This window comes from Electrophorus electricus, chromosome 10 (assembly GCF_041902795.1).
Source record: "Electrophorus electricus isolate QZ-2024a chromosome 10, ASM4190279v1, whole genome shotgun sequence".
In the NCBI taxonomy this organism is placed as follows: domain Eukaryota; kingdom Metazoa; phylum Chordata; class Actinopteri; order Gymnotiformes; family Gymnotidae; genus Electrophorus; species Electrophorus electricus.
The window spans coordinates 16,765,556-16,788,276 of NC_137506.1; the positions used below are offsets into that span (position 1 = coordinate 16,765,556).

A 22,721-nucleotide genomic window follows, 5' to 3' on the forward strand; every position below is an offset into this window, starting at 1 on the left:
TATGACTCGAGTCAAGAAGTGGCTGTTTTCCCACTGCCTCCTAAGCTGCTGTGGGTTTCCATACTCCAGACATGCTGAGTCTTGTAAGAGGAGGGTGATCTTTGTACCACTTGGCTCTACACACTTGGCAAAGAGAGGAGTTTCCTTGAACCACTGAGGTCTTAAAATCATTCAAACTTTTCCATGTGACAGTCCAGTGACAGTGTCTATTGTATTATTCGATATTTATGTTCAAATTCAGAAAAACAATAACAATAAACAGTCAAGCTCTTTTTTAGCTGTAATCCCAGTAAAAACAAACAAAAATACATGTTATAAAACAACCTAACGACAATCGTGGATACACATATACACAGCACCACAGCACCTCTGGGAGGCAAACCCGAAAGCTTACCAAACAGTGCCCGACAACTTGGCCTTGCAGTTGGGCAGGGCAGAAAGTGCATAGATGTGGATAAACATGTCAGCCACAAAGAAGTGTGGTCAGATTAGACATATGAACAACAGTCGTATTGATGTCAGCAGCTAGGACACAGGCGAATACAGAGCTCACCAGACTAACCATTTAAATGGGTCCTGGAGTTTATAGACCTGTAAACCAAGGTGTTTTCTTAGCCTGTCTCTTGCTATCCAGAACAGTCAGATAGAAAAAAACAACACTCAAGTTTAGATAATGTTTACAACAGGTAGTAAACTCTTGACCTTTTCATGGTCTTACATACACTGTTTGTAAAATATGATCATACACATATTTGTTTTTATGCCATGATTATTGTTTGTAAACTGCTACATATTTATACACAATTTCTGTTTAAACTGTACTTTTTATTTAGCCACAAAAAGTGAACTCCCCCCCCCCCCCATTTATTTCAATATTATGTGGATTAAAGTGAAGTGGAGAACAGAGGCGGGGCTTTCTAATATCGAGTACAGAATCAGAATCAGAATCAGAATCAGAATCAGAGCTAGAGTCAGAGCCAGAGTCAGAGTCAGAGTCAGAATCAGAATCAGCTCTGACTCTTACTATTCTGACCCTTGTGGATGTCCCTATACCACCTCACGGTGAGGCAGTCCTGTCTATTGACAGAGGCTCAGTGACAGTCCAAACAATCTGGCTGACATTCAAGAGCTGCCTTGGGAGTCAGGCCTCAGAAAAGAGAAAAATTAATAATTCAAGGTGATCTTAATCTTGCCAGGTCATGGGGTCATTTCCCAGTTGACAGAGGCCCGAATGATTATCCAGGCATATGAGATTACTTTTTGTATGAAAGAGAAGTGTGGGAGACAAAAGGAAACCCCTTAAACATCTCTCTCATCTTAAACAATGTCCTTGGGGACCATACAGTCGCTCTTCTTTGGGGGATAGATTGCTGTCAGAATAGTTGGAGAATTTAGATGAGCATATAGCACATTATTGCCGTATTTGGATAATGAGTCTCCTTCTCCCATGGCATTCACTCAAGATTTCTCAAAGTCAGGCAGGGTTTAAGAAGAACATGCATGACATGCACTACTTCAGTCCACAGGTGTAAGGTCTTGTTTACCAATAACAAAGTAATGCGTACACATATTCATGGATTAGCAACAAGCGAAACTGACACATTAATGCTATGTCAACATTACCAGCAGGTGGACTGCTGGTAGCCATATGCAATCCACATTGTTTTCAGCATCTGGGATTTATTACTTGTTAACTGCTGCAGTCATGCAGTCCAATCACATCACTTTATGTAAATTCGCGAATCCTTCCAATTTAACAGGAACAAACTAATTCAAAAGCTGCTCACCATTACATTTAATAAGGACACTTCCTGCATTCAAAGGGGAAATACAAACAAACAAAACCACTGTTAATGGATATGTAATTTATTACTTATTTATTTATTTTAAATAATACCTCTTCTCATTCTTCTCAGTGCAGATGGTCACTTCCTCTATCTAACCAAACATTCAAAAATAGTTGTCTGCCCAGCCAAAGAGGCTTTATCATGGATTGAAATTCAAAGCCTGCCAGGTTCTTGTAAGAGGGCAGAATCCTGGTGAAGGAGGTTACGTAAAGGTTCCTAACCTGAATCAGATAAAAGAGGCGTAACCTGTAGATCAAAACAAAGGATCAGCACACGGCCACTGTAACTGAATGCTAATTTTCTGCCCAAGCAAGACATTCAGCACAGCTCTGTTGAAATGGGGTAAGGCATAAGAAATATTCAAGATAAAGGGACTCTTTGAACCATGACCTAATATCTGAATACCTCCAGGTCTGAAAATAACTTTTAACATTTCGTTTAAGTCATGTCTTGCTGGATTATAACTGCATTTTATGATTTTTAACACTCGTAATCACATTTTCACACTATCTAACCTATAAAGCTGTATAAAAGAGAAACCACTACATTTTGGCTGTAATATATGTCAAGCTGCATTAATGTCAAGGTGCAACAAGCAAACAACTTACAGAAATCATTATCTTAGTCATGTTTACCTGTGTGGTGCGCTTTGGTCTTCCAAACAGGAGTGCATGGAGAAATAACAGGAATTCAGGGGAGCTCTGTCTGCATTATTGTGGTTCCTTGCTTTTGATTATTTTTAAATGTGTCACTACTGAAAATGTGTTATTGGAAATGTGACCATTTAAAATGGCACTTTGGGTTACTAACTGTTGAGATCAGATACTTTAGATGGAGAGTTGAAGATTACTTTCCTCATTTCTCATTCTGTGAGTGAGGTTATAGATAAGGAACTGTTTTACATTTACATTTATGGTATTTAGCAATCAGTTATATATATATATATATATATATAAACACACACACACACACACACACACACACACACACACACACACACACACACCCGAGTTTGGGAGTAAGTTGTAATTCTCCCAGTGGCCAAACAGCTGAGGAGGATATTATTGATCCAGTCTAACAATTCTGCTCAGCTCTTTCAACTTCTGCCTTCAGGACTAGGCTTAGCTAGCTTCTATTGCCTTACTCTGTTCCACTCACCAGTCCAGAACCAAAACCCTACAGTAATTCCCAGCCATTCCATCTCACATTCCGGGGTAGAGATAACAGTGAGAAATTAAATATTTATGTGAACCACACTAGCCAGGTCCTCCACTGCCATAAATCTATCTGTGCCCTTCCAGGAAGAGAGCCATGAATGAAGGTGGGGCAATAGTCCTGGGAGATCAGTCTTACACCATGGACACATTTAGGAGTTAAAGGGGTTAAGTCAACTGAGGACTGAGGTCTGAGCCATCCAGTCCCAGGGTGTGGAACTGATGAGGAGAAGCTCTCCTGTCAGAGGAGAAGGGGAAACACATCTGATGTTTCACTTCAATCATGCAGCTCGCAGCATCATCAGCAAATCTACAGCATGGCTGTCCTTGCACACCTGGCTTCATTCCCATTGTGATGTTTACTGAAGCAAGACACTGTGATTTTCACCTCGCGCTTCTGTTTTTGCCTCCTCATTTTTTGTTCTTCTTTTTTTTTTTGCATTTAAAAAATTTTTTTTTTGCTTCCCAGAATAAACCAGAGCTTGTGTGCCTGTGATTACGCTTGGCACATTTATCAGTTTCCAGGGGTATCATTACCCCCCTGGGAGCTTCTGTATTCAGTGAACAGTGACAGGTGCAGGGCAATTTTGAGATTATTTATAATGACGGCTCCAACTCGGAGCAGAACATCATCCGCATATGTCCTGGGGAATAAGTTACACTGATACACTCAGCTCTAATGCAAGACTCCACGGGTAAAGACAACACTTGAACATCCACTAAATGCAAATACATAAATAATAAATAAATAAATAAATATTAAAATAAATAAAATAATAATAAGACATTTTTTAAAAATCAGAAGGGGACAGCTTTGTGGCAAGCAGAAATAATTAAGTCTTTACTCTGCAAGAATGTGCAGGTGGCATTTGCTGTGAGTAGTAATGAGTTTTGAAAAGGTAACCTCTTGCTTAAAGTCCAATGAGAATGTACAGGATGTACAGTATGTCTAGAGCAGGGATGTTGGAATAAATCATCTGAATCTTAGCCAAGTATATTCACAATGTAGAAGAATAGTTCATTATTTAGTTTATCATTATTATAACAAATGACACACACACACACACACACACACACACACACACACACACACACACACATACATATATATATATATATATATATATATATATATATATATATATATATATATACATATATAACCAATTGGACACAATAGTAAAGGGAAAACAGCAGAATAGTGATGTAGCAGTCCCAAGTTATTGCAACATCAGGACCAAGGAACACGAAAAGCTAGGAAGGAACACCTTGCAGCAAGGGCTGCAATAATCGGAGCACTAGGGGCTGTGACCCCCAAACTGGGAGAATGGCTTTAGCAGATCCCAGGAACAACATTCAAGATCTCTGTCCAAAAGAGTGCAGTCCTGGGAACAGCTAAGATACTACACAGAATCTCAAGCTCCCAGGCCTCTGGTGGGGGAACCGAGTTTGAAGGAAAAAGAGGCTTCCCGGGGGAGGGTGAGTAGAGAATTTTTAAATAGTGCATATACATTATATTCATACACACCATCCACTTCCAGAAACACCTTGCACCCACATATACACATTCACTGTTGATTAGGTACACTTATGTCATATTTACAGTACAGCTGCATGGTATAGTTACACACTGTGGCTTTCCACAGCTTGTCAGACACCTTCTACCTAGTTCACAGATGGATGGTTTTCAACTAAAAGATCACTGCTGATTGATTGCAGTAGCCTACGTAGTGTAGTTTTAAATGGGATGTTTCAGATGTACGTCCTTCATCACCCATCACCACTGCTTTTCTTGCACTTTGCTCGTACCACTGATGAAGGACCTCTGTCTGAAACATCCTCTTCCTCTGTAAGCTTTATGCACTTCACAGCACTTTTTTTGCTACATCTCTCTCTCTCTCTCTCTCTCTCTCTCTCTCTCTCTCTATCTATCTATCTATCTATCTATCTATCTATCTATCTATCTATCTATCTATCTATCTATCTATCTATATCTATATATATATATATATATATATATATATATATATACTGTGTATGCAACTGGATAAGTCTTAAAGCTTCTAATGAATGTTCCATATAAACATAAGGGTGCACGAATGGCATATGTAGCTTTGTTCTGAAGGACATATCGCTTTTTGCTGGCTTGAGATCCCGCTGAGCCATGGCTCAGTTTAAACATGAGTGAGAAAGAGAGCAGCCTGCTGCTTATTAAACACAGCCCCTGCTCCTCAATATCACTGGCGTCACGTAGCTGAGGTTTGTCCCACAGCAAAAAACAGACTCCGCCCGTCATGGCTGTGTCAAAGATGGGGATGGGGAATCATATATTCTGCCTTCCTCCAAGAGTGTTAGACAAAGTCCACAAGTGTATGCAGCCTCTTCTAAAATTGTCCTGCGAGGATACGGCGAGGGATGAAACGCATCCAGTTTCCGCTGTCAATTAGTATCATGATCATAGAACGGGCCAGAGTGTGCTACAACAAAACACTTGGCAGGAGTGGTTCATTGAAATTGTTTCTGCAGGTGTGATTTTCTGTGGGTGTTTATGGTTCCCTTTGGCCGGGTGTGGTGTGTGCAACACAGTCATGTCATTGAATGCCGATGCTGAGCTCCAGAACTGCCAGTTGTCATGTTCCCCGTGCTTGTCCCTACATGAGAGGCTGCGTCCCAGAGGATATCAGTGATAAAGGCCCAGTTTTGTGTTATGTCAGAGGAATGATAGATGATGGTGCTTTCTTCACTGTATCAAAACAAATAAGGGTGTTCCCTGTTGCCAGAACTGCCAACTTTACATAAATCCAACTTAAGTGAGCTGATAAAAGCAATTGTGCTGTCAGGATAGGACCTCTTGAAATGCTACTGCTCACCCATACTGGAGTCCATACAATTCTGGCTAAAGCTTTTAAGCTGAACTTTGGAGAATATTTATTTGCAGAAACATTTACAGAATTTCAGCCAGTATAGGTTATCTATTATGCCAGTATTATGAAATTCCAAAATATTATTTCATATTTATATATATATATATATATATATATATATATATATATATATATATATATATATATATATATATATATATATATATAGTGAGCCGCAAGAGACTGGATCCCAGACTAGGCATTTAATGGCCTTTGGTTTTTAGCCACTGGCCATTGAAAATCAGTGCAGTATGTGAGATGCATATCAGCAACAGTGTTTAGGACATGGTTTCCACAGTCATAGAAATATTTATGCAAAATTATATTCATTTGTGATAGATGTGTCATTGGGTAAGAAACTGTGTGGGCTACTAATTGATTTTGCTCTTTGTAAATTAGTTGTAAGAAATAAGTTATTTTCTTCAGGCTTTATCGGGTTATTTCTGAGCACTGGGAATTATTCCTTTCAGTAATTCAGTCTGTGATTAATTTCCTCATGAATCACCATATTGCTAAAAATATACTGAAGGTCTTTTCAACACACACAATAGTGTATTATTAGAATGATTAAAGCCTATAGATTTTATGAAATGGGTATTGTCAGGTCACAGAACTAATTCCACCTTTGGCAAATAAAACAAGACATAACCTCTGATTTGATCAGAATTCCTCTGTGGTGTAGTGTAATGAGATTAAAGCTAGTGGTACTGAGAAGAAAAAAAAAGTCATCATACAGTATTTGCACACTCTGTTTAAAGCTGTAAAATTTCAAATGTAAAAATCGAACATATTATTGATTTAAGGGTTCGATGAGGATTTGCTTCTGTGTAAAGAAGATTATTTCTCATGTCAAATGTACTTTTCCTGTATATATCTGAAAACAACAGGATGATGGCATTTCCAAAGATATACAAAAAGTTGCACTGATTAAAGCAAAATGATACATGCAAGGAAAAAGCACAGAGCCTTTCTTGACCATCCACAACAAAAATGTTAAGACTGTAGTTACTGAGATAATATTAGCAATTTATTAAATGTGGAAGAGGACAATGCTAGTTCAAAAAAACACACTGACAATTAAAATGGGAGATATGCAATATCCCAAGCCAGTCCTGAAAGCTTTGTATGAACTGCAAACACTGAGAGTATTGTGTTAGATTTCATTCTAACAAAGGCATTAGAAAAAAGTCATTATAAGACTAATAAGCTATACAGCTCATAACTTTTCAGGAGTTGTCTTATATGACTGACTTGAGCATATTCACTATCCCTACAGGAGGTACCGTCATCATGGTGACAAATGTCATATTAAGTAAGCGGAAGCTATGATTAAATCATTTGTCTACATGTTATTCATAAACCTCATAGTTCTTTACCCAAAGTAAATGTCATCATAGTGGCAATATGGTGCAGAAAGACCAATTAAAGACTAATGTTATTATTTAAGAGTGATTGCAATGAGTAATGTATAACAAAAAAAAAATAAATTACAAAACTACTACAAAATATTATTACATTATTACTTTTTACATGTATTCATTGTTTAAAACTATGTTGGAAGTTCGCGTATGGTTTGAACTACATTTGTTTTTTAAAATATTTTATGTAAGATAAAACATTTTTTATTTAAGATAAAGCATTCCACAACACACTAAACACTAGCATGTTTAGACAAAGCATTTATGAATAAATCTTGGATTCTGAGCCATACACATCCCCTATGAATACATGAATAAAGCTGTATTATTATGCAACACTTCCCATTGCGGTGTGCCAGCATTCTGCTTGTTGTTTGAAGTAACTCGACCTTGAAAACATCTGGATGGGCTGCTTGATTAATGCTGCCGTTCTATCAGTACACCCCCTGCTCCCAACAGAGACGACAGATTGATTTAAAAAGTGGTGGCCTCATCCTCCACCATATAGAACTCCAAGAAAAACGTGATACAAAGAGCAGGTGATAAACAAGGAACATATCATCAGGGACAGGCTTTGAGGTCACTATTGCCCTCTTCAGCAATGAGAAATTGCTAATTATTCGCTCTTTGCCAGTGGTGTAGAAGCATGAGTAGGTTCCTGGTGCTTTTGAATTATTAAATACAATAAGAAACTAGTGTACAGTCCTGTATTCTCTTTCTCCAAGGGCAGAGAATGCTTTAGAAAGAAAATCACATACTTCTTTATCAACTGGCAATATTGAAGTCTCAGACTGCCAAAGCGAACCATTGCAGCAGTGAACAAAAAAACAAAAACAAAACTGTGAATCAACAAGCAATAAAGACAATACTTTTGCTGCTGTGATTTAGTATGAGACTGACTTTCTGAGACTTCTTACCACCAAGGTGACCATTATAACAATGACAAAAATTGCACTCTGTGAAATGTCTTTGTAGCAGAACCCCCACCCTCACCAACCCCACCCCCAACACTCAAATAGACAATAGAGTGTGAGGGCTATATTCATGCCTCCAAAGTAATATTTCTTGGGCTTGACCTCTGAGGGCTGACCAAAGAAAGGAGTTGTGTCTTATTCTTGGCAGTGGGTGGAAGAAGCTGTTGAGTTTTATTTAGAAAACTTGACTGCTGTATTAATCATAACTTCAGCGCATTGTAATATTCATTCTTTACAAATGATATTGCCAAAGTTTAAACATAATTTTCGAAGGCCAATTCATGATAACAATATTCTCTTCAAAAGCTTCAATAGCTGTAATAATTAAATGATATGTTTAGTCACTTGCATAAAAAACACATTTACAACTTTCAAATGTTTCACAAACAGGTCATTAACCACAGAAATATTTCCTCTGTTCGCTACCTTACTTTTTTCAAAAATGTTTGGCTGCCTAATGATTTGCTTCCTAATCTATCACAAATAATATATGACCCTTAATGGCAGTTCATTTGATCATAATACATACGTCATTAAGAAGGTTTAATTGGACATAAAATAGAAATTGTACAAATAGATATGGCTATATGAATTCTGACACATGGATATAAATGAAATTAGAGATTATAATGCGTATATGTAATATGTGTGGCAATTGAGATGTCATTGACATTCCAGATGATATTGGTTGACGTCACCATTTTGGGTACAGACAGAAAGCCAATATCTGAAATACATACTCAGGCCAAGATACATTGTTCCACTTCTGGCTGTTTACATTGACCAACTTCACTGGTTTTTCAGTACCTCAGTTAACAGATTCTGCATTAAGATGTGCCAGTTGCCGGCTGTGCTGGCAGAGCAGTGTAACATGGCCAGTGTGCTGTGAGCTGGAGCGCTTCTGGGAAACTAACAAGAACATCTGGACTCGGCTACGGCCAGGAAAACCGAGGCTTGTCTCTCTCTCTCTCTCTCTGTGTTTCTTTCTCTGCCTCTCTCTCTCCATTTTCTAGTTTAATGTGCCCACACTGATTTTGATAACTGCAACCTTGGAGACACACTGTGAGAACACCTGTGGTGGCTAATACGTGAAAGCTGCAGTATTCTCAGAAGTCATTCAGACACGGCCTGTCCCACGAAGGCTATTCTCCCCATTTATCTGCCCTCTCTCTCTCTCTCTCTCTCTCTCTCTCTCTCTCTCTCTCTCTCTGTCTCTCTCTCTATCTCTCAAACATTAAGATGATGAGTAACTTGGCCCACAAGAGCTCAATTTCTGTTGCCTGTGTATAAAAGTGTGGTGTTTTGCAGATTTTAAGGTACACCCTTTTCCCTCCGCAGAACTGTCTGCCTTAAAGCGCAGCGCCCCGTGTGATAGGTCAGAGGTCAAGGCCACATGATCGGGCACTTCCTCTGGCTTTTCCTTTGGCTACGCTTATCAATTTCAGCACCTTGGGAACGGTAAAGGTGTCCTATAAGATACAGTGACCAGTTCACACTGGGATTTCCTGACCATAAAAGTCAAAGTCGGCTGGAACTTTTCCCAGTTTATAGCCAAGGTCACTTGCTGTATTTCAGTGAAAAAAAAAAGAAAAAAAAAAAAGTAATATTTTGCAAGTAATCACTCGTGGCTTAGAGTAACCCTGAACAGGAAATTCTCTCAGATGTGTATGGGGAGTCAGCTAAAACTCTTTCTCCATTGCTCCTTTTTCCCTCCCACTCAGTATAGGAAGAGCCTCCCACTGATCAGGAGGGATAACCAACCATTTATTCCACCATTACCATAGTGATAGAAGCACAAACAAACACTCCTTATACAAAGATAAAGAAAACCTCTTCAATGTTCCAATTCTTTGTGGAACGGTGAAACCAGTGAGGAGTGCATCTCCTAATAGCTCTTGAGGTAATAAACTATTAAGACAGAGAGGTGCTAATTTCTCAAACAGGGTTCATGTAATGTGTTATGGGAGCTCGTACCCTACAGCAACAGGGTAGCGACAACAGCCCTCCTCTGAATTTCATGAGCATGTGAGGTTATACAGCAAGGTCGTCTGATAATTTAAAGTTAATTGCAGTTGAGACAAGAAATTAACATGCTAAATTGCTCATATTAATGACGTGGAAATCGGAATGTGCATTGTTTCCTTTGATCCGCACTTGCTCTGCATTAAATGGAGCAGGATAAACGTAACCTTGTGCTGAGCAGCTCTTAACCTCCTGGTCCCTGGCAAGCTCAGGCAGATGTCCCTGGAAACGTAACTGAAAAGCATCAGTACCGAACGCCTGGCCCCATTTCAGAGGAGCTCTTGCTGCCGATAAAGCCATAAGCACCTCCAGCCCTGGCAGATGGAAATATACCAACTGCGGCATTGCTAACTGAGAGATAAGGAACGGGTCCGGGAGCAAGATAGCAACATCTACACAGAAGTACTTAATTTACGATTCCCACTTCTGCGTTACTCCAGGAATTAGGTCAAAGTTGCCGCGTTGTGCAAGAAGCTCGGTCTAGTGGGAAGAGACCTCTCCTCTTGGGGGTGGCCGAGAGCAGCGTCATCTTTAAGTCGCTTAGTATTCCTACCCTCTTGAACTTTAAATCTCCAATACTCTATAAATCCTTGTGTTCAAATTGATTGCACTTACAATGTCAGAGTGCACCTACAGTAGTGCAGAAACAGAAGCAATCTGTCTGCTATTTCCAGCTGGGCTAAATAAGACAGTTTTCACATTTGCATTGCAGTTGACATGACATGCATGAAATATATGCTCTATTAATGGAGAGAAGGTGTTGTGGAAACCAGAATCTTCCATATAGGAAAGATAATAATATGTAATCAAGTTTCGTTCATAAATATTTCAACGAATCAAATTGCTATTACATATCTTGTAGGCCCTGACGCTGAATGAGTTGAGGCATGTGGGCTCATGAAACAAATATATATTGATTGCGCATCACTTCTGTTTTTGGTCGACTTGCTCTTCAGGGTGTGCTGAGCAGACATCATTATTGTGCACTAAATAACACTTCAGTGTTGTGCATAAAATTAGCCAGTGCCCAAACATTCACTTAACAGTCGAAATGAATATACAACAGTAGCTGTTAAAGTCATACGTCAAGAAAGAATGGTAAGCATTGAATGCATTTGGGAGCAGTATTTAGACAGCCACTTTAGCTCACAATCTGGCAACAAGCACACCAGTGATTTACAGGCCTCTGCGCTTCCAGGTGCTGTAGTTCATGTCAAGGTCTTTTCATAATAAATGAAAGTCTTGTGCATGTAAAAAATGGTTTTATTAGAACCAAATGATGTAATTAACAGCCTCTTCCAAAACACATAAATATGAGCCTACACTTAAAAACAACGCACTACAAGGCCTGGGGCCTACAACAATGCCCCATAAAAAAGACAGTATATCACCATGTCGAACAAATCCAATGTAAACCCATTTTAAAATGTGGGGTAAGAGAGAGAAAACAAACAATAGAGGATCAAAGGGAAAATCTTTCAGCCCGACCCATGCTAAAGCCAAGACCCTAGCCCTTCCACTAAATATGACTTCTCAAAAACCCATCCCATACGTGTGTTAAAGGTTTACACTGTATGACAGTGTATGATGTTCATGCAATTATGTTCTCCATGCCAATTAAAAAAAAACAAGAGTTAAAGGCAAAAATGATGACCTTCGTTGAAACGGTTTAGTTTAAAAATGAAAAGGAAGAGAGTGACACTGTCTTATGAATGTTACGTATTAACGGCCATAGCTCTTGTTTGCCAGAGTGAAAGCTCATCAACACACACAAAAGCAAATGCTAAATCGTTTTTAGTGCGCTTGGGAATAATGGAAGTTTAATTGTTCATTATGCAGCTGGCTAATGTCACAGGGAGCACAAGGATATTCCAGCTCCTCGCCCACTCATTTAATGACAAATGAACTGTGACAAAACGGACAGGATTTAGATCAGGGCTTTTAAGAGGTCTATTATGGGCGATAGTTATGTATAAAGCCATTCTAACAGTACAGAGACAGTGTTTTTTTTCAGAGTTATGTTTTCTAAATTAGAACAGGACAAATTCTGGGGCAAAGCTTTGGTGATTCTTAAATGCTTTTGAACAGATTCCCTAAGATATTAATCAGCATGGCAGATCTGCCTTCACACTGTCCAAATGTATTTAATCATAGGCAGGATTAATGATTATTACTGTTATCAGTATTAAGACTGTCATCCGTTTGGGCCAATATCAACACTGGGAGTGCAGGGCCAACAGTGGAAGCCAGAGCAGGACATCTGCAGAGTGAGCTGCAGCAGAACATACCAGCACGCTTCTCTCTTAAGCCAATGCAACCTTAAAGATGTCCATTTCCTGTAATCTTCTGAATGGACACCATATTTCTCTCTGTGTGCAAGCAGTGATTGGATAGGAGTCTAGTGGGAAATGGTCCCAAGAAGGGTTCCAGAAAGTGTTTGGTTGTATGGTTGTGCACACTGGAGCAGAAGAGGATCAGGGAGAATATAAACAGAATACAAGGATACAACCTCGGGGCTTGGCTATCCCGATTCCTGAATGCACCAAACAAACGGCTCTGAGAAGCATCTATTTTTTAACCACACAGGATAACGTAAGAGTGACTCAATAAGTGACTGTTGAGCTGGAGAATGTAATTGGCGTAACCCATTCGGATGATTACAGCAACACAACAGTCTATGAAGGTTTTTAGTCATCCAGGATGTTAAAGTGTCTAGCAGTAGAAACTAAAGGAGACTACATTTGGGTTATAACACTGTGGTAAAACTAACATCAGCAAGGCTATAGTACTTGTCTACTCCTATACAATTAAAAGGACAAACACTGACAAAAGTATTCCATTTTAAAGTAGGTTCACAATATCAAGCAAATATGTCGCAAACAACCAACTAAATATATTATAATAAATAAACAGTAGGCCCTCAAGTGCAGTGTGTTGTAGGACTATGGAACAGATGAGACATTAAGAGCGGGGAGCATTTTGAGAGAAAACTTGATAAAAGCACATGTTTTTTAAATCCCTGGTTAACAGACATTGAGAAAAGCACATGTTTTTAAAATCCCCGGTTAACAGACATTCCAGTGAAGCAGGAAAAAAAGGCTGCATGTTTGTAAGTTATCAAAGCACTTTTCATTTGCCTGTTAAATAATGAATACAAGCTGATACTTAATATGTCAATTCTCCTACAGATCCATTATTCATAAGAACAAACACTGCCTGAGACCCCCCACCTACATAACAGGCAGCCCATGTGTTTCCCTAAATTACAGATATTTATTTGTAAAGTGTACGTGTTTTAGGAGGATACAGCAGAATGCTATGGCACGAGGTGTGCATGCAGTAACTGAACTATCACATAAATAACATCAAGGCCTGTATGGGTCACAAATGAGTTTGAACTCAGTCTGAACTCAAATCATGAATTTCAGAATCAGTATTAAAATATACAGAGAACATTGCCAATCCTACTTTCATGGAAAAAAAGTTTTTTGTTTGTTTGTCTGTGCTTGTTTGTGTGTTGGTTTGGGTATGTATATGCATATGTGTGTGTGTGTGTGTGTGTGTGTGTGTGTGTGCGCGCGCTCTGTTTTATTTTCCTTATGGAGAAGCTTTCACTGTTGTTTCTTTATGTATTCACAGTGATCGGAGGATTCTGACACAGTGGAGACATTCTACTGGTCCCCAGGAGCTTTCTTGTGCAAAACATCGCTTTCTCTTCAATAAATAAAAGAGCCAAAACAGTTATTTATTTATTTATTTATTTATTTATTTATTTATCTATGGTTACTTAAGAATAGCACTATTTAGTTACAGAAATATGTAGACCTTTGGAAAACCCACGTGCTGACAGTATTATGTTTTGGGGTGTGTGGGTGTGGGGGTGTATGTTTGGGACAATCAACCCAAGTAAAAGAAAAGTACATGGCTTTTTATTTTTTTGTAAAGTTGCACTCATTTTCATGGCTACAGGCTGTCAGTTCTGTGTCTGGCTGTCTCCCCCCCCCTGGGGTGTAACGTGCCTCCCCTACAGCGGTGTGGTGTGGGGTGAGCGAGCATGCAGGCTGCTACTGGGTGTTGGGACATCGTGGGTTAAATTCCATATGTGGAGGGAGGGAGGAAGAGTATGGTACAGAGCTCACCAAGATATTCTGGCCACTGCTCAATGCCTCAGATGGGTTGGCACACAAACTGAGCAAGTCGGCAATAGATGCCTGTGTCTTGTTGGCTGCCAGTGTTGGCCCACCATCAGATTCTGGATAGTAGGAGGTTTTTCCCCTTGTCATTTTACAGACCTAAACATTTTATTCCAGAGACATAAAAATGTATGTCCAGAGAGATAGTAACTGGTCAATAAAGAAATTAAAAAGAGAAAGTGAGAGAGATGCAAAAGAAAAAAATATCTCAGATTGTACATCTACCATTTAGACATCAATTTTCTCCCCTTCTATACTTACTGTTGTAAGCTGTGGCATTGAAATGCACGCATTTTTAGGTTGTTAGTATTGATTTAAAGCAAAAAACACAAATAACCGAGCACTGTGTACTCCCATCTCTTCCTCACTAAAGCTACCGATGTGCTGTTCCATTAACTCACATCGATCAGTGAATTAAAATATCACTCATAATCTAGCGCTACAGAATTTAGACAGACCCTGTAGCCGCCACGGTGAACCTCACAAATGCCGAATCAATAGGAAATAAACTCATACTCGGCACGCTGACAGTGTACAAGGGGCTCCAGAAACCTTTTCTCAGAGCCCTGTCACATGTGCCACTCTCCATATCACTGACAGTGATTAATTGGTTTACTACGTTGTGGGTCGGAACAGCAAGACACCCCCCCCCCCCCCCCCCCTCACACACACACACACCCCGCCATGGCGGGCCAACATGAATCTAAGAATCGCATGTCCAACGCTGTGGAAAACCTTCTATCCCTCATGGCATTTCATCTCAGTGTATGTCAGAGGCGTCATGTCGGAGTCTGTGAAGCTGCAGAGTTGGGTGAGCGTCGCCTCTCGACTGCAGACGGTGAGCTTTCAGCACTGCGTCCACATGACAGGTGCCTGACGCCACACTGTTTGGTGGGGGGGGGGGGTCCACCACTGTTTTCACAAGCCAGTTGTTCAACATGCCACTCTGCTATCGTCCCTCAGCCATTCCTGAGGGTCTCGTGCTATGCGCATGTCATTTATCCAACATGGCATCTCATGCCTTGACTTGCTCGAAAAGGGCGCTGCATACCTAAGGTTACAATGAATACAATGAGTTGTTCTCTTATGAGGATAATACTCAAAAGGTAAGGGGCGTAAATGCACAGAGACCGTTCCAGGAATTCTGGGCAAGGCTGTTGTTTGTTCTACGTAACTCCTGTTAAAATCAGAAGGAACCATTAAAAAATAAATTATGACATGTTTATTTGATTGCTTCACATATTTAGGTCCAAACAGAGTCTACCCCAGTGTGCAAACAAAGTTACAGGTATGTGCAAACAAAGTTTTGTAGATTGTATGGTACAATATTTTGTAGATTGTATGCTACATTATGGAGTGTTTTGGGATCCAACTTTAAGTAATTCTTGATGGGTGTTTAAGCAATTGTATTTGGTTATTCAAAAGGGGAAAATTAATGTCAACACAACAGCTCATCTATTTCAGCACCTCTCACTGAGAAACACCTCCTGGATATGGGCAGGCATTACCTCAGCGGTTCTGAGAGAGAGAGAGAGAGAGAGAGAGAGAGAGAGAGAGAGAGAGAGAGAGAGAGAAACAGGCAGACAGAAGAGCTGGTGCCATTGTTGCATGTATTAAGTAAGAACATAAAAAAATCTCTACAATTTTGCATCATTAATGAAGGCTTTTGCATTCTACATTTTCATGTGTATGCGTGCAGAAAGCCTGCCAATATGATAAACTGCTCTAAGGGAATGCATGTACCTTCCAAATAGTTGGCAGGAGAAATACATTAATGTTGTTTTAGTGGGAGGAAAGGAGGGGAACCCTGGTACTCACTCTGTATCTAATGAAGTGTGGAACGCAAACGGTCAGAATAAACCTCTCTGGGTGCAAAATTTGTAAGAAATTTTCATCAGACACACAAACAAAACTCAGCCCTGTTTGTACCTGATGCTCTAGTCACACTACTTCAGTTCCAATAGCTCTAAACCGATAATCAATAGACATAACCCTAATATTCCTCTAATGAGAAAGTGGTCATCCAGTACACAGTAAAAAACACCCCGGCAGAAAATATAGATGAGTGGCAAAGCAGAGGAGTGCTGACGAATGCAGCAGAACCAGGCATCCAGGCTGCTGACCTGGGTGAAACTGCAGCCCTGTGCCCTGTTAATTACATGTCTGAGTCTGGCCACTGGCTGCAAAGTGGAAGTGCTAATCTCCTATCTCACTTGTTAAGAGGCCTCACGCTTAGAAGGTACCAGCGGAGCCTCGGCAGAAACGACGTTCATCTGGAGCTTCTGTGATCTGAATCTTTGTCTCTATAGCTAACACACACACACACACACACACACACACACACACACACAGTGACATGTACACACGCCCACACACATGCATGCGTTTTTTGTCCATTATCAGGGTGAGAGTCAACGCGAGGAAGAATTGTTCCGTGCAAGTCTTGCCAGAACAAGTGGCTGATTGAAGCTCCGTCTAATATGGACGAGGAGACAAATGATGGCCTATAGGCCTGCATAATTCACGCTCACCCTGCAAGAGTGCACGTCGGCTCTTCGTAAACAGCGTAGAGCGGCGCTGTTGCTAAATACAGGGTGTTCTGCTTGGCGAGAGCCCGGTGCTCTCTCTGCGACAGCGGCAGAAGGGAGGGGGTGTGAGAGGGCTCGGCAAACAGCACGAAACACAACACTGTGCCAATCATTCCCAAAAAGCACAAGCAAGAGTTAAGGAATCGTCTGGACACAGCAATAGTTCTAAAGCCAAGTAGAGCGAGAAAGCTTATTTCACTCTCTGGGACTGTGAGCACAGCTTTGATTCCATTCATATCATTGTTTGTGCTGCTACCGTTTAAACAGTGCTTTTACTTGCCATGAATTGTAAGACAGTTTGTTTATCAACAGTCTACTTAACAGTACCCTAGGTTTCATTTCAGCTTTGGGGGGAGACTGTTCACACCATCCGACCTAACACATTATATGAATAGTGTGAGCAGGAATAACTACGCCTATGCTACTTAGTAATTTTATGTGTAAAAAAGGCTAGTACTTGTACTTACACACACACACACACACACACACACACACACACGCACGCACGCACGCACACACACACACGCACGCACGCACACGCACGCACGCACACACGCACACACACATTCACGCACGCACACACACACACACACACACGCACACACACGCACACACACGCCTAAGCAACCAGTGCCGTATCAGCAGCTCAGATGTTATTATTGTGGTTTTGCCTTTGTCTGCATCATGCAAAACATTTACAGTTTGGAATAAAAAGGGCTAATTGAGATTTATTGAGAATTGGCTTTGTGACTCTGACTTTGACTGCCTGCACGATATATGCCTCTCACTGCAGAAGGAAGCTGATCCGTCTAAACAGTTCAAGATTTTATTGTTCAAACAGCAAAGACTTTGTCCTTCATCAATAAGCACAGTCAATAAAAGTTTGAGTAATAGCTCCCTAGTTAGTCATTATGAGACTGGGTCACTTCTGAAGCGGTAAGTTAAGCCAGCCCAGTCCACTACCTTTTAACAAACCATTAAACGCCTAATATTCAATATTATACAGCATGACATTCAACACTAGAAGAACACAGAACATTAAATCCAACATGGCGAACTGGGAACACATGACACAGACAGAGATACCTCAGTGAAATCCTTTCTATGTGCGCATTTGTGTGTGTGTGTGTGTGTGTGTGTGTGTGTGTAGAAAGCTTTGTGAGTGCTGTACTCTGAGCTGTGCTTTACTATGCAGTTTGAACTATTAAGCTCATTCTGGTATTTAATACTTCTGTCACCTCATACATCTTGTGACACACAAACGTTGGAATCTGTCCTCTCAGTCTTTTATCCACCACTCCTGGAGATAAGGCAGGAGCAGGGGACAACATCTATCTCCATTTGTTCAGCTGGTGGGAGGCGTGATTAAGTGTTGGAGATATGTCCCAGGGAGGCGCCCGTCCTCGCCCGGCCCCGCCCCTTGGATGTGTCCCCTGCTTGAGCTCCCCCGGGCGAAACTGGCTTCAGTTTCTCGGCCTCTCCAAAGGTCCGCCTGTGTACGGCTTCCTACTGTGATTTATAGCCGCAAATTGACAGATCCTGAAGTGGGAGTCTGTTTGTGTTGGCAGGGCAAATGATCGGGCTGGTTTACAAGCAGCACCAAGAGAATCTGGACCATATTCAGGTATTGTTTAAACGAAGCAAACTCACGAAGCAGAATCAACGAGACTGCCACGAAAATAGCACTAATTAATGAGAACATTATGCAGCAGGACCAAATGGAAACTCTAGAGCCTTGGCGTCCCCTAACCACAGCACAGGTTCTGGCTTCCAGAATGTAAGTGATCAGTGCTGAAAAGAACATTGCCTTTGTTTTGTTTTTTTAATTTTCTGTGCATGTGGTATAGTGGTGCTTCTTATCATTGTGAAACACTATGTGCATGGGAGAGGTCTGGGATAAATCCATGCAGGGCCTTGCGTAGACAGAGGTTTCATTGCCAGAATGTTTCCTTCAACGCTGGGTTGAAGGACAGCATCTCACTGCTGTTTATTTTTGTTGAGTGTTTCCTGCAGCACTGTATATCATGCAAAAGGTTTTTAACACGTTGACTATATATATATAAAATTTATTTTTTTTAATTAAAGGTTTAATTGGTGAAACTTACTGTAAGTCTTTTTCCATAAAAGAACAATGAGCTTGGGCTTTGAAAAAGAAAAGCATGTTTTTATTCAGCAAAAGGAGAGCAATCCTGTTAATGACATTTGCGTTTTTGGCACCACTTCACCATTTGATAGAATGAGTGGACAGAGGCCGGGCGGCCGTGACGTGATATACTGCCAGCCTTTAAGACCTACGCTTTTTCAGGGAGAAAGCCCATTAACCAGACTTTACAGACCGTGTCATAAATTATGACACAAGGGTTAAGCACTCTCAATTTACCAACAGGTAATGTACACTCTCACAAATGAGGCCCCAGAACGGGCCCGCCTGCAAGCACACAGGAGCCAAATAATGACGCAGTAAAAGTCTCAGACTGGACTAAAATGGATGAAAACAAAAACGAACACATAAATAAACAAACAAAGTGAGATGTGCGGTAAATACAAAAAGTGCAGTTGTTGTGAACAAAAAATAGTAAAAAAAAAAAAAAAAAGTTGCTTACCTAATTAGCAACGATTTAATTGGATTGAAAATCGGAAGACAGGAAAAAAATGCAGTCTAAAGGCTCTTTAACCAAACAACGAGGAATGAGAGAGACACCACAATTTGTTTATAAAAACAAATGCTTTTTAAAAAAGGTCAGACCGTTCGAATGAGCTGCTGTAAAATGTCACCCACACTCCCTAATGTAGTTGACGGCTCTTGTTCTATCTGCGAGAGATCAGAATCTTGCGTCTGGACAAACGCTGCACGTGGGCCACGGCAAGCGAGAGCATGTCCTCTGAATCGAGATTAAACCTCGCCTCATGGAATACAGATGAGAAGCACCCGTTCTCGGGCCTTGGCGTTAGGCCGTGAACCCGCTGGAAGCTTCCCCTGCTGCAGAGTCATTAGACATTTTCTGCTGCTCCATAAACACCGTGATTATCTGGCTGCTGTCTGAACTACACCGGGCGAATGGTCCCGGGAAATAGCATGTGAAGGATACGAAAGTGGGTGAGTGCTTTCTCGCCGCTGTAAAGGGAGCCAAAAAATGCGTATGATGACTGTTACATAGGCAAATTGTACACATATTCCTTTTAGGAATATTTTGCAACCAAGAAAAAAGCAGGTTATTCCAGTTTTGTTTGATGTTACGATGAGTACTCTGAATTTGGCGATAAGTGAACATTACACCTGAGTAATCCATGCGGTGAGCTTGAGAAGCAATTAGGAAAATAAATGAAAACGGAAAAAGTTTCTTAACAAGTAAGTCCTAAATAAAAAAGGATGGGTGGGGAGGAGGGTGTTCATTGCATGGCCTTGTTTGTAAAGACAGCCATAAAAGAACAGTTCATTAGTGGCCATTGCTGAAAGATGACCATCGTGAAAAGGAATATTATTTTTCTCTCTTGCCAAGAGAACCTTGGGCAGCAAGTGCAGTCCAGTATCTTCATTTCTTCCTCGCACTAACCGCAATATCCATGCTTGTTTAACTTTAGCTCAAATTCCTGTTTCCCGGAGCAACAGTAACAATGCACGCAGGGCTGGGATTGTCCCCCGCCATGGGATGAGGGACATTCGAGATGGGGCGTCCTCCTCTGCCCTGTGAGGGAACTGCGGGGGAACACTTGCATTCCCTGCAACCCCAACTACACCCCACTTCACCCCACCCCACCCCACCCGGCACGCACACGTCAGAAAGGGAGCATTCATTAAAACAAATCCGGCTTGTTGCAAGCATATCAGTCCAGCTGGACACAAGCCAATCCCTGACCTTCAGGTCACATGGCACACACTGGAGGACGTGTTCCCCAAGACGTCTCCTACAGAATGGAATTCGCGCAGCAGGCTCTGCGAAACATAAATTCCGTGGCCGTATAACCGAGAAAAATGTCTCCTGGATGTATATCTGCATTGGTTGTGGCAGAGGGTTTGCTGAAAAAGTGCCAGGTTTAATGAATGAGGTGCGTCATGGAGCATGATTTATCAGGCTCTATCAATAATGTCCTGCCACAGGTTGAGCTGTTATTGAGGTGGGGTTGCTCACCTCTTGGCCTTGAAATGCCGTGTCCTTCGGGAAAAGGGCCTGGGTTTGCAGTGCGTGCTAAGACAAATACACAGGATGCATATTTCTGACAAAACTATTGTGTCCTTTAACCTTTTCTCATGAACTTCAAGGTCTGTCAGATGATGCGTTCCAGACAACACCAAATCTGTACTACTGCAGTTTATCAATTTTGCTGCTGAAACATTTCTTGCTGTTGGTGCTAAAATAGTCTGAACTCAATACAGAGCAGTAAATACATGTAAATACCCCTAAACTGCTTGTTATATTCACTAACGTCAACACAAAACATAGCAGTGATTATTTTATGTGAAGAAACTGCAGTGCTATATCTTATAGCCAATTTATTTCCAGACCTGCTCCCTCGTAATACTACTTTTAGCACCTCTTAAATGAAATTGCAGTGTGTGCAGGTGAACAGAAGTGGCCTGATTTTACATTGGAGGAAGACTAATGAGAATGACGCATCACCATAAGCACTTAAATAACCCCGGAGGGGTAGGAGGCCCCATGCTTGCAATGGCACAGGACCCGAGGCTAAAGCTTCACATACAGGGGCCAGACGCCAGGTGCCCTGCACAGGCCGAGCAGGACTTCAGGAGTGTTTAACAGGGCGGATAAATAACAGCTACTGGGTCTACTTTCCCTTAATGCTGATGCATGGCTGAGGGGAGCTGCAGCTCTGTCTGCCGCAGACACTGCAATTAATCTGACGTGTCGTCTGACAAACCTGGGCACAGGACTTGGAACCCAAAATGCTTGACTTATGCAACAGATTAAATCAGGCTTTAAGAATTCAAAATCCCAAGACCAGTGACCTCTGGACCTTTCTCTCTTTTCTTCCGTGCCCAGTCGGAATGGAGGACAAAGTAAGACGTTTAAAGTGCAGAATCTGCTGAGGGGTGGAGAAAGTTATGCTCATCGGTGAAGTGGCGTGGAAGGATATTGTCCATATGTGATTCATTTGCGGGGGCATGATTCGATTAATCAGAACTGGGTGGCAGACGTCGGCGCTCGGCCCAGTGCCACCTGAAGAAGAATTATCTGCTCCTCTCTGACCTGCTGGTAAATAATTAGAGCAGAAAGTGATCCTTCTCATTAATATAGCTTGCATTAGCATCATTCACTGGCCTAGTTACTCTGGCAGCCAGAGGTGTGAGACTCAGAGTCGAGCCGGGGGGAGACGGATGCATCTGTTGACAAGCGGGCTGGGCTTCTCGTGCCGCCGATGCCGCCCGCATCCAAGACGAAGGCGCGCCGCTGAAAGTGCAACAGTTTCTGACTGTTTCCTGGTTGGACAGGACAACACAAAGGAGTGCAAAGGGTCGGAGCATAGAATGTTCCACCCGAGTAGCCAGATGGACCTGCAGACTGAGCGGCACTTTTCTGCTTC

At 41.3% G+C, this 22,721-nt stretch overlaps 1 protein-coding gene across 1 annotated transcript in view; it reads left to right on the forward strand.

Moving 5' to 3' along the window:
• The first annotated feature begins 17,749 nt into the window (after nt 1–17,749).
• Nucleotides 17,750–22,721, forward strand: part of si:dkey-87k14.1 (leucine-rich repeat transmembrane protein FLRT2) — a 30,350-nt gene continuing 25,378 nt past the window's right edge. Inside the window, exon 1 of the mRNA XM_027013953.3 lies at nt 17,750–18,957. The gene's annotated coding sequence lies outside the window, so the exon portion shown is untranslated. The remainder of the gene's footprint in view (nt 18,958–22,721) is intronic.